This window comes from Schistocerca gregaria, chromosome 2 (genome assembly GCF_023897955.1).
Source record: "Schistocerca gregaria isolate iqSchGreg1 chromosome 2, iqSchGreg1.2, whole genome shotgun sequence".
Lineage (NCBI taxonomy): Eukaryota > Metazoa > Arthropoda > Insecta > Orthoptera > Acrididae > Schistocerca > Schistocerca gregaria.
The window spans coordinates 1043250722-1043264458 of record NC_064921.1 but is presented as its reverse complement, the minus strand read 5'-3'; the positions used below and the strand labels follow the sequence as shown (position 1 = coordinate 1043264458).

Here is a 13737-nt window from a genome sequence, read left to right as displayed (position 1 = left end):
GTGTATTCAGGGGATTCTTTGATGACACTGATCATTATTTAATCTGCAGTGAAGTTGGGATTGTGAGGCCGAAAGTGCAGGTGGTCAGGTCCATATGTAGGAGGATAAGAGCGGAGAAACTTCAGGATAAGGAAATCAGGCACAAGTACATAAGAGAGATCTCAGAAAGGTACAAGTTTTTTGAATGTAGTCAATTACAGTCATTGGAAAAGGAATGGACAATGTACAGGGACACAGTACTAGAAGTGGCTAAAGAATGTCTTGGAACAGTAGTGTGTAAAAGTAGAATGAAGCAAACAGCTTGGTGGAATGACACAGTCAAGGCAGCCTGAAAAAGGAAAAAGAAGGCGCATTAAAAAATGGCTACATACTAGAACTCAGGTAGACAGAGAAAGTTATGTTGAAGAAAGAAACAAAGCCAAACAGATAATTGCAGCATTCAAGAAGAAATCTTGGGAAGACTTTGGAAACAGGTTGGAGACTATGGGTCAAGCTGCTGGAAAACCATTCTGGAGTGTAATTAGCACTCTTCGAAAGGGAGGTAAGAAGGAAATGACAAGTATTTTCGACAGGTCAGGAAAACTGCTGGTGAATCCTGCGGATGTCTTGGGTAGATGGAGGGAATATTTTGAAGAGTTGCTCAATGTAGGTGAAAATACGATCAGTAATGTTTCAGATTTCAGGGTAAAATGGGAGAGGGAATGAGGATGGAAATATGATCACATTTGAGGAAGTGGAGAAAATGGTCAATAGATTGCAGTGCAATAAAGCAGCTGGGGTGGATGAAATTAAGTCGGAACACATCAAATACAGTGGAATGTCAGGTCTTAAATGGCTACACAGGATAATTGAAATGGCCTGGGTGTCGGGACAGGCTCCATCAGACTGGACAAAAGCAGTAATCGCACCAATCTTTAAACTTGGAAACAGAAAAGATTGTAAAAACTACAGAGGTATCTCTTTAATCAGCGTTGTTGGTAAAATCTTCTCACGTATTGTTGAAAGGAAAGTGAGAGAATTAGTTGAGAACCAATTGGATGAAAATCAGTGTGGGTTTAGGCCTCTTAGAGGTTGTCAGGACCAGATCTTTAGCTTACGGCAAATAATGAAGAAGTGTTATGTGTGGAACAGGTAATTGTATCTATGCTTTATAGATCTAGAAAAGGCATATGACCGGGTTCCTAGGAGGAAGTTATTGTCTGTTCTACGAAATTATGGAATAGGAGGCAAACTTTTGCAAGCAATTAAAGGTCTTTACTTGGATAGTCAGGCAGCAGTCAGAGTGGACGGTAAATTGAGTTCATGGTTCAGAGTAGTTTCAGGGGTAAGACAAGGCTGCAACCTGAGACTGGCTGGGTGAGATTAAGATATGTGAACACAAAATAAGCAGTCTTGCATATGCGGATGACTTAGTTGTGATGGCAGATTCGATTGAAAGTTTGCAAAGTAATATTTCAGAGCTAGATCAGAAATGTAAGGACTATGGTATGAAGATTAGCATCTCCAGAACTGAAGTAATGTCAGTGGGAAAGAAATATAAACGGATTGAGTGCCAAACAGGAGGAACAAAGTTACAACAGTTGGACGGTTACAGTTGGACGGTTCCAAGTACTTAGGATGCATATTCCCACAGGATGGGAACACAGATAAAGAACTAGAAGCGAGGTGTAGCAAACCTAATGCAGCGAGCACTCAGCTACGATCTACTCTCTTCTACAAGAAGAAAGTCAGTACCAAGACTAAGTTATCTGTGCACCGTTCAATCTTTCGACCAACTTTGTTGTATGGGAGCGAAAGCTGGGTGGATTGAGGTTACCTTATCAACAGTGTTGAGGTTACGGATATGAAAGTAGCTAGGATGATTGCAGGTACTAGTAGATGGGAGCAATGGCAGGAGGGTGTCCACAATGAGGAAATCAAAGAAAAACTGGGAATGAACTCTATAGATGTAGCAGTCAGGGCGAACAGGCTTAGATGGTGGCGTCATGTTACCCGCATGGGAGAAGCAAGGTTACCCATGTGACTCATGGGTTCAAAAGTAGAGGGTAGGAGGAGTCGGGGCAGACCAAGGAGAAGGTACCTGGATTCGGTTAAGAATGATTTTGAAGTAATAGGTTTAACACCAGAAGAGGCACCAATGTTAGCACTGAATAGGGGATCGTGGAGGTATTTTATAAGGGGGACTATGCTGCAGACTGAACGCTGAAAGGCATAATCAGTCTTAAATGATGATGATGATACTGGTCACGTGACGTGCTACAGACGACAGGAATAAGATGCTGTGATATGCAAACGATTAGCTTTTCAGAGCATTCACACTAGGTTGCTGACATGAGGAAAGTTTCCAACCGATTTCTCATACACAAACAGCAGTTGACCGGCGTTGTCTGGTGGAACGTCGTTGTGATGCCTCGTGTAAGGAGGATAAATGCGTACCATGACGTTTCTCACATTGATAAAGGTCAGATTGTAGCCTATCGCAATTGCGGTTTATCGTATCACGACATTGCTGCTCACGTTGGTCGAGATCCAATGACTGTTAGCAGAATATGGAATCGGTGGGTTTAGGAGGGTAATACGGAACGCCGTGCTGGATCCCAACGGCCTCGTATCACTAGCAGTCAAGATGAAAGGCATCTTATCCGCATGGCTGTAACGGATCGTGCAGCCACGTCTCGATCTCTGAGTCAACAGATGGGAAAGTTTGCAAGACAACAACCATCTGCACGGACAGTTCGACTACCTTTGCAGCAGCATGGACTATCAGCTCGGAGACCATGGCTGCGGTTACCCTTGACGCTGCATCACAGACAGGAGCGCCTGAGATGGTGCACTCAACGACGAACCTGGGTGCACAAATGTCAAAACGTCATATTTTCGGGTAAATCCAGGTTCTGTTTACAGCATCATGATGGTCGCATCCGTGTTTGGCGTCACCGCGATGAACGCACATTGGAAGCGTGCATTCGTCATTGCTATACTGGCGTATCACCCGGCGTTATGGCATGGGGTGCCACTGGTTACACGTGTCGGTCACCTCTTGTTCGCACTGACGACGCTTTGAACAGTGGACGTTACATTTGAAATGTGTTACGACCCGTGGCTCTACCGTTCATTCGATCCCTGCGAAACCCTACATTTCAGCAGGATAATGCACGACCGCATGTTGGAGGTCCTGTACGGGCCTTTAGGATACAGAAAATGTTCGACTGCTGCCCTCGTCAGCACATTCTCCTGATCTCTCACCTATTGAAAACGTCTGGTCAATGATGGCCGAGGACTGGCTCGTCACAATACGCCAGTCACTACTCTTGATGAACTGTGGTATAGTGCTGAAGCTGCATGGGCAGGTGTACCTGTACACGCCGTCCAAGCTCTGTTTGACTCAATGCCCAGGCGTATCGAGGCCATTATTGTGGCCAGAGGTGGTTGTTCTGGGTACTGATTTCTGAGGACCTATGCACCCAAATTGCGTGAAAATGTAATCACGTGTCAGTTCTAGCGTAATATATTTGTCCAATGAATGCCCGTTTATCATCTGCATTTCTTCTTGGTGTAGCAACTTTAATGGGCAGTAATGCAGAAGATAAAGAAACGTTCGAAAAATATATGATCACGTGGCAACATTGGTACACGAGACCATATTGTTCTAGTGTCCGGCCTACGAAGATTTGCGGACTCAAGTAAACGGTATTGGTACACTAAATAAAAAATATTACCTCGTGACCGATGTAGCCAGAAACTTAAACTGAATTTAGAGTGTAAGAGCAACCGAATTATAAGTGAAAACGCTGAATAGAATATTGAGAGACTGAATGAATATCCCCGAGAATTCACCGACGCCGGAATCAGCGTCTTCGCAGAGGACGACTTGAATCAAGGGATATGACATCAATAACATGGCAACCCGCAGTATGACTGACAATTTTAAGTGACTTCAGAGGGTCTCCCAGCAAGAGGAGGCTGCAGGGGTTTGGTGTTGAGCACCCTTCAGGCTACACTGGTTGATTCCACAGGGACTGCGGACGAAGTCGCTACCTCACCTGCGACCCCCTCGCTGAGCCGACGCGCTGCAGGTTCGGGATTGCTTGACGACGGTATGGGCTTTCTAGAATTTCGGTTCTAGAGATTTGCCATACTGTCCCCAGGAATTAGTGTCCGCTCCCATGAAAGAAAGTAGAGCTGCGCAACAGCGACTTCCTGAAAAATTTAACCTCCTTAATGCTGGTACCTACCAGCGATAGAAATTGGGCACTGCCAGGAAGCTATCTGCTGTGGCATTGGTGTAGACCAGAGGCCTCCAAAATACGGCCAGTGGACCACATCCGGCCCGCTAAGGACGTAATCTGCCCTGCGCTTGAGTGAAAGCTTGTTAAAGAACCGTGCGATACTTCTCGCTAATTCAACTTTTAAGAGAGGCCTCTGAGTGTATACCTTGACTTGTTCATAAATAACAGAGATAGCTTCAGCTAAATCTGACTACCAGGTTGTCTTTAATGTGTTGTTAACCCCGGTTTTCTTTCTTTCCAGTATATGTGCAATATAAAAGTAAGACAAAATTAGATACTGAGTGACATATCTTCTACAAAACGCATCGTGAAAGACCCGTTACAGAGAAAGACAACAAACCAATCTGCGTTATCTGTAACGAAACTGTTGCTGATCTTAAGGACTACCATTATCATCATCACTACAAAAAATGCATGCGCACAGTTTGACAAAATCAAGGGCAATGTACGTGAGCACAACTTTAAACATTGAAATCTGGACACTGTGTTTAATAAAACAATATTAAGATACGTATTTAGCAAGTTTACTAATTGACAGTGAAATCGAGAAATAAAGCAAGCCATTCTCTGGCGGTGATTACACAAAGACCTGCTTTTTAACTCTTTCCTTACAAAAATAAGGAATGTAAAGCACTTACTTTTTTAGGTACTATAATGGAGCCCCAAGTTGAAGACATGAAACGGCATCTAAGTTTGCTTGATACTCAATAGTTTTCACTGAAACTGCGCAAGTTCTGTTGTTTTTTGGAGCTATTTACACAGTCTTTGAAGTTACTGAAGAACTAGGACATCAGAAGCCGGCCGCTGTGGCCGAGAGGTTCTACCCGCTTCAGTCCGGAACCGCACTGCTGCTCCGGTCGAAGATTGGAATCCTGCCTCAGGTATTGATGTTGTGATGGCCATGGGTTAGTTAGGTTTAAGTAGTTCTAAGTCTAGGGTAGTCAGACGTTAATTCCCATAGTGTTTAGAGCCTTTTGAACCATTTCAACCAAAGGTTGTAGAGTGTTTCAGGGAAGCATTATGCAACGATTGACTAGAACAGGAGAAAGAAGTAGAGTACAAAACTAATGGGTAGCTTTCAGGTGAGAGAGTATTGCGAGAAGAATTTTACATAACGTTGAAGATCTAAGTCAACACAGGTCCCGGGATCAGATGACATTCCGTCTGAACTACTGAGAGCTTTCTGAGTGGTAGTCATGACAAAACTCCATCTGGTGTGAAAGATGTGTGAGACAGGCGGAATACGCTGCGACTTCAAGAAGAATATAATAATTCAAGTTACAAAGAAATCGGGTGCTGACAGGTATGAATATTACCTAAATATTAGCTTAATAAGTCGTGGTTGCAAAGTAACAACATGAATTCTTTGCAGAAGAATGGAATAGCTGGCAGCAGCCGACGTCGGAGAAGATCAATACTGACCCTGCGACTTCTCTGAGAAGATAGGTTATGGAAATACAATCCTTAGTTTATAGCATTTCTTGACTTAGGGAAAGCTTTTGACAATGTTGACTGGAACATTCTCTTTGAAATTCTGAGGATAGAGGGGTAAAATACAGGGAGCGAATGGTTGTTTATAGAAGCCAGACGGCAGTTATAGGAGTCGAGGGGCACAAATAGCGAGCCATGGTTGAGAAGGGAGTGAGACACGGTTGTAGCCTTCATCCTATGTTATTCAGTTTGTACATCGAGCAACCATTAAAGGGAACCCAAGAAACATTTGGAGTGGGAATTAAAGTTCAGGGAGAAAAAACAAAAACTTTGAAGTTTGCATATTGCACTGTCGTTCTGTCAGGGAGAGCAAAGGACTTTTAAGAGCAATTGACACGAAACGGACATTGTCTTGAAAGGAAGATGTAAGAGGAACATCAACAAAAGCAAAACAAGGATAACGGACAGTAGTCGATTTACTTACTTCCAGGTTCCCTACATTATTTTAAAAATTCTCTTATCGAAATAATGGGGATCAAGTCAGTTTACAGGACATGCGTACATGATTATTATTAAAATGAACGAACACATCATGATTTCTGGACCTACAGAAGCAGCTACACCTTCTTTAACTGGGTGATGTTGAGGGAAAATAACTGATGACGAACCGAAGTGGAGAGGAAGTAAAACGTACACCGACAATGCAAGAAAGCGTTTTTGAAAAAGAGTAATTTGTTAATATCGAATAAAGATATGAGAGTTAGGAAGTCTTTTCTGAAAGTATCTCTATGAATTGTAGCCATGTATGTAAACATAGACAATAAATTGCTTAGACAAGAACAGAATAGAAGCTTTTGAAACGTGGTTGTACAGAAGAATACTGAAGATTAGATGGGTTGGTAGAATAACTAATGGGGAATGTACTGAACAGAGTTGGGGAAAAAAGAAACTTCTAGTGTAACGTGATTATAAGAGGGGATCGTTTGGTAGGACACATACTGAAACATCAAGGAGTCATCAATTTACTACTGGAGAGAAGTGTATGTGTGTGTGTGGAGGGGGGGGGGGAAGGGGGGGAGAAGTATAATCGTAGATGTAGGCCAACAGATGAATACAGTAAACAAATGCAGACTTTCCCCAGAGTTCAAGGGTAGTGTATTTGATCAATAACAAAACGTTCACAGACCCCGGTTCAGTACCTCCCACCATTTAAATTTAGATCAGAAACCAGCAGTGGCAGCCGAATACTTCCAGCAAAAGAAGTACTCATTCTGTCAACGGCCTTATCAAAGGGGACGAAGGAGTGGATTGAGGTTGAGGGCATTTTCGTGTCTTTGGAGTGGGAAACTGTCCCTAAAGACGGAAGAATCTCTGTATTCCCCTGAACAATTTAGTGCTTAAATGTAAAGGAAGCGTTTGATATGAAATTTTTATTGCCTTGATCGCCTGGATTACCAGTTTCGACAGGACTAAGCTGCTATCGACAGAGCCACAGTGTAAATCATGCTGGCGGCACCCAACTGAGACTTAAGGTGCACTTCTTGACGTACCACACTTGTACGTCTCTGTCTTGCCATGAAGACACAGCTATGTTTTTTAATGTTTTGCTCTTTTTTATTATGAGTCCGTTGCGGTTGTAAGGAAACAAACGTGTGGTTTATCCAACAGCATGATTTCATAACCTATACTCTGTGGATCTGACTATAGCAGTCTACTTGTGTCAAAGCCAGGTGTATATACAGGAGACACGTGATCAAGGCAACAAACAATTTCATATCAGCAGCTTTCTTTATGTTGAATTAATTGATTACTCTCCAGCCGACAATATCAGATCTTTATAATTATTGTACTTTCTTCTGTCGTCGAGTAACTGAAGTATTTCTCCTGTTACCCATAGTTTTTTCGCAGTTACCATGTTTTAACCCATGTTTTTCTTTCCAAAGATTTTAACTGGTCGTTATAGAGATGCCCATTCCTCTTCAGCTGAAGTACCTACTGAGCTCGCACTATCTGTAGCCTCTGAGCACGTCATGCTTTATTACTTCTGCGTCCCACTTCTTTGCGCACTGATTCTTCCTGACTACCCTTTTAAACTTCAGCTAACTTGGCATGCTTTTCAGCTTATTCTCACAATAATATCATTTCTACTAATATTGCGATGGATGTACACTATGTGATCAGAAGTATCGGGACACCTGGAAGAAAATGACTTACAAGGTTCGTGGCGCCCTCCATCGGTAATGCTGGAATTCAATATGGTGTTGGCCCTCCCTTAGCCTTGATGACAGCTTCCACTCTCGGAGGCATACGTTCAATCAGGTACTGGAAGCTTTCATGGAGAATGGTAGTCTATTCTTCGCAGACTGCTGCACTGAGGGGAGGTATCGATTGCGGTCAGTGAGGTCTGGATCGAAGTCGGATTTCCAAAACATCCCAAAGGTGCTCTACAGGATTCAGATCAGTCCAAAACTGGGATGCTGTTGTCGTGTAACCACTCCGCCACAGGCCGTGCGTTATGAACAGGTGCTCGATCGTGTTGAAAGACGCAATCGCATCCCCATATTGCTCTTCAACAGTGGGAAGCAAGAAGCTTCTTAAAACATCAATGTAGGCCTATGGTGGAATGGTGCCACGCAAAACAACAATGGCTGCAAGCCCCCTCCATGAAAAACATGACCACAACATAACACCAGCGCCTCCGAATTTTACTGTTGGTCCTACACACGGTGCAGATGACGTTCACTGTACATTCGCCGTACCCACACTCTGTCTTCGGATCGCCACATTGTGTACCATGATTCGTCACTCCACACAACGTTTTTCCACTGTTCTGTCATCCAATGTTAACTCTCCTTATACCAAGCGAGGCGTCGTTTGGCATTTACCGGCATGATGTGTGGCTAATGAGTTGCCGCTCGACCATGAAATCCAAGTTCTCTCACCTCCCGCCAAGTGTCATAGTACTTGCAGTGGATCGTTATGCAGTTTAGAATTCCTGTGTGATGGTCTCGATAGATGTCTGCCTATTACACATTACGACCGTCTTCAACAGTCACCGGTCTCTGTCAGTCAACAGACCATGTTGGCCTGTACGCTTTTGTGCTTACGTGTCCCTTCACGTTTCCATTTCACTATCACATCGGAAACAGTGGACCTAAGGATGTTTAGTAGTGTGGGAATCTTGTGGGCAGAGGTATGACACAAGTGATGACCAGTCGTCTGACCATGTTCGAAGTTCATGAGTTCCGCAGAGAGCCCCATGCTGATCTCAAAGGATGACTAATGACTACTGAGGTTGTTGATATGGAGTACCAGGCAGTAGGTGGCAGCACAGTACACCTAATATGAAAAACGTATGTTTCTTGGGGCGTCTGGATACCGTTAATAATACAGTGTATTTATCTTATTTATGGATTCTTCCATCGCTTCTTGATAGAACAATTCTATATTTAAGGTTGAATAACACTTACACGGTTCTTTGTTCTACTAATTCCTATTTGTATGAGCTAGTTTTCGGCTTATTAGGTCATCTTCAGATAACTGCTGCCTACTGTTTACAAGGAGCTTGTGTTCTTACAAACCAAACATTCTGGACTAAGATTCAGCGTACATACATACGATCTTTAGTTGTGGTGTTGTCTTTGGAATTGTCAAATGGGTCTTTGGACTTTTGTTCTAAGAAGCTGTTCTTAAATTAATAAATGACTTTTTATGGTTTGTCAGTATCATGTATGACAACAATTAGAATTATTGTAATACACATTGTTACCAAATTACAATGTTTTGGTATTTGTTGTGAACAGTTGCACCTAACACTAATTGTTGGTTGTACCACAGCGATGTTTCCTTTTGGGTTACATTTTCTTATTAGAAAATTGTGCATTAATATATACTTAATATTACATTGTTACAGTTGAGTTAAACTTAAGAATGTAAACACATAAAGGATATTACGTTATATTGGGGTGGGAATTTGTTTACTATTGGGACACTCTTTGGTTAGTAGCAGGTAAACTTAATAGTGTAAAGCTTTAGGCTGATGATGTGCTCAGTTGCACTTGGTTATTTAGTACCAGGTGGGGATTTAGGGCTAAGTGTTTGTTAATTTCAAGTGCTTCTTGTAGGCTGAGTTTTCTGCCTTTGTTGGCTGCATGTAGCACTTCTGTGTTTGTTAGATATTTGTGTCCTTCTTTGAGCATGCGTTCAGCAAAGGTGGAATGTGATTTATTCAATCTCCAGCTGCATTAATGTTCAGTCAGCCTTGTCGATATTGCCCAGCCCGTTTGACCAATGTACAGTTTATTGCAGTCAGTGCAGGTTATTTTGTAGAAGCTACTGTTGCTTAGTTTATATGTATTGTCCTTGCTGTTGAGTAGGAGATTATCTGTAGTGCCTCTTACATAAAATGATGTTTTATGGTTTTAGGATTTCAGTGTTTTGGCTGGTTTGTCTCATAGCTTACCTAGATATGGAATAGTACCCCAGTTGGTTTTTGGTGTGCTTGATGTTGCAGAGCGGGCATAAATGTAGGGCAAGATTTTCCGTATTTGTTTCTTGTGCAGTATTTTGTCAACTAATTCAGGGTTATAGCCCCTAAAACAGCACTGAGAGCGGACCTCATTACCAATCCTTCTAGCTGTTTGTAAAGAATACTTTGAAACTGGAAGTAGTTTTGTTTCAGACATATTTGGGTGGCAAAGTTTATGTCTTCTACTTGTACTGGGTTGTCACCTGCTCTCTATAATAGTTCTGTCAGAATATCAAGAACGAAAATCATACCCTACATTTATGTCCCTTCTGCAATAACAGTCGCACCAGAAACCAACTGGTGTACTATTGCATACCTAGGTAAGCTATGAGACAAACCAGCCAAAACACTGAAATCCCAAAACTATAAAACATCACTTTATATAAGAGGCACTACAGGTGATCTCCTACTTAACAGCAAGGACAATACATATAAACTAAGCAAAAGTAGGGTCTACAAAATAAACTGTACTGACTGCAATAAACTGTACATTGGTCAAACGGGCTGGGCCATATAAACAAGGCTGACTGAACATGGACGCAGCTGGAGATTAAATAAATCATATTCCACCTTTGCTGAACATGTGCTCAAAGAAGGACACAAATATCTAACAAACACGGAAGTGCTACATACAGCCAACAAAGGCAGAAAACTCAGCCTACAAGAAGCACTTGAAATTAACAAATACTTAGCCCTAAATCACCACCTCGTTCTAAAACACGAATTGCAACTGAGCACATCATCACCCTTAAATTTTACACAATAAAGTTTACCTGCTACTAACCACAAAGTGTCCCAATAATAGACTAATTCACACCCCAATATAATGTAATATCCCTTATGTGCTTACATTCCTAACTGTAACTCAACTGTAACAACACTAGTGCACTATTTTCTAATAACAAAATGTAGTCCCCCAAGAAAACGTCGCTGTGGTGCAACCAACAATTAGTGTTGAGGGCAACTGTTCACAACAAATACCAAAGCATTGTAATTTTGTAACAATGTGTATTCCAAATAATTCTAATTGTTGTCATACATGGTACGGACAAACCATTTAATGTGATTTATTAAGTTAAGAACAGTTTTACAGAACAAAAGCCAAAAGACCCATTTGACAATTCCAAAGACAACAACAACACAACTAAAGAACGCATGTAAGTGCGTTGTATCTTAGTCCAGAATGTTTGGTTCGTAAGAACAAAAGCTCCTTGTAAGCAGTAGCCAGTAGTTACCTAAAGATGGCTTAATAAGCCGAAAACTAGTTCATACAAATAAAAGTCAATGGAACAAAATACCGTGTAAGTGTTATTCAACCCTCAATAGCTTATTCATCATAATACAACGTTTTCTTAACTTTAGTAAGTTACATACTAATTGACTGGCACGACAGAAGTAGGAAGAAGGCGAAGGGAGGATTTAATTTGTCACTGGGAATACGAAAAACAATCAGGAAAATTACTGGAACAGAAAATGAGAAAGACAAAAAAGGCATATAGAAAGTAGAGACAGAAGAAGAGAGAGATGGAGAAAGCAACGGTAGATGTCGAAAATGAAACATATGCGTTGCTTTGCTCGTGGAAAAGAGGGAAACAAGTCTGAGCTTATGGTTTTACAGCTGTTTTTATCAGTAATTTATAGACTAGCATTTCAGGCACTGTTGTAAGTGACCTTCATGAGAGTGGTGTATTTAGTAAGAATCCAGCGCCGTGCGCCGATGTAACACAATCTATCTCCACCCTAGGCCTAACTTCAATTTCTCATTGGACTTTCAAGTTTTTCTATCACTTTGCCCCCCATGAACCATGGACCTTGCCGTTGGTGGGGAGGCTTGCGTGCCTCAGCGATACAGATGGCCGTACCGTAGGTGCAACCACAACGAAGGGGTATCTGTTGAGAGGCCAGACAAACTTGTAGTTCCTGAAGAGGGGCAGCAGCCTTTTCAGTAGTTGCAGGGGCAACAGTCTGGATGATTGACTGATCTGGCCTTGCAACTTTAACCAAAACGGCCTTGCTGTGCTGGTACTGCGAACGGCTGAAAGCAAGGGGAAACTACAGCCGTAATTTTTCCCGAGGACATGCAGCTTTACTGTATGATTAAATGATGATGGCATCCTCTTGGGTAAAATATTCCGGAGGTAAAATAGTCCCCCATTCGCATCTCCGGGCGGGGACTACTCAGGAGGATGTCGTTATCAGGAGAAAGAAAACTGGCGTTCTACGGATCGGAGCGTGGAATGTCAGATCCCTTAATCGGGTTAGAAAATTTAAAAAGGGAAATGGATAGGTTAAAGTTAGATATAGTGGGAATTAGTGAAGTTCGGTGGCAGGAGGAACAAGACTTCTGGTCAGGTGACTACAGGGTTATAAACACAAAATCAAATAGGGGTAATGCAGGAGTATGTTTAATAATGAATAGGAAAATAGGAATGCGGGTAAGCTACTACAAACAGCATAGTGAACGCATTATTGTGACCAAGATAGATACGAAGCCCACACCTACTACAGTAGTACAAGTTTATATGCCAACTAGCTCTGCAGATGATGAAGAAGTTGAAGAAAAGTACGATGAAATAAAAGAAATTATTCAGATAGTGAAGGGAGACGAAAATTTAATAGTAATGGGTGACTGGAATTCGAGTGTAGGAAAAGGGAGAGAAGGAAACATAGTAGGTGAATATGGATTGGGGCTAAGAAATGAAAGAGGAAGCCGCCTAGTAGAATTTTGCACAGAGCGCAACTTAATCATAGCTAACACTTGGTTTAAGAATCATGAAAGAAGGTTGTATACGTGGAAGAATCCTGGAGATACTAAAAGGTATCAGATAGATTATATAATGGTAAGACAGAGATTTAGGAACCAGGTTTTAAGTTGTAAGACATTTCCAGGGGCAGATGTGGACTCTGACCACAACCTATTGGTTATGACCTGTAGATTAAAACTGAAGAAACTGCAAAAATGTGGGAAATTAAGGAGATGGGACCTGGATAAACTGAAAGAACCAGAGGTTGTACAGAGTTTCAGGGAGAGCATAAGGGAACAATTGACAGGAATAGGGGAAACAAATACAGTAGAAGAAGAATGGGTAGCTCTGAGGGATGTAGTAGTGAAGGCAGCAGAGGATAAAGTAGGTACAAAGACGAGGGCTGCTAGAAATCCTTGGGTAACAGAAGAAATATTGAATTTAATTGATGAAAGGAGAAAATATAAAAATGCAGTAAATGAAGCAGGCAGAAAGGAATACAAACGTCTCAAAAATGAGATCGACAGGAAGTGCAAAATGGCTAAACAGGGATGGCTAGAGGACAAATGTAAGGATGTAGAAGCTTATCTCACTAGGGGTAAGATAGATACTGCCTACAGGAAAATTAAAGAGACCTTTGGAGAGAAGAGAACCACGTGTATGAATATCAAGAGCTCAGATGGCAGCCCAGTTCTAAGCAAAGAAGGGAAGGCAGAAAGGTGGAAGGAGTATATAGAAGGTTAAT

General features: G+C 41.9%; 2 protein-coding genes across 3 annotated transcripts in view; both read right to left on the bottom strand.

The window, feature by feature from the left end:
- The window catches only part of LOC126335559 (UDP-glucosyltransferase 2-like), a 470415-nt gene that overhangs the window by 135630 nt on the left and 321048 nt on the right, over positions 1-13737 (bottom strand). The gene's annotated exons all lie outside the window — the stretch shown is intronic.
- LOC126335560 (UDP-glucosyltransferase 2-like) overlaps positions 1-13737 on the bottom strand; it is a 121911-nt gene that overhangs the window by 1092 nt on the left and 107082 nt on the right. The window lies entirely within an intron of this gene.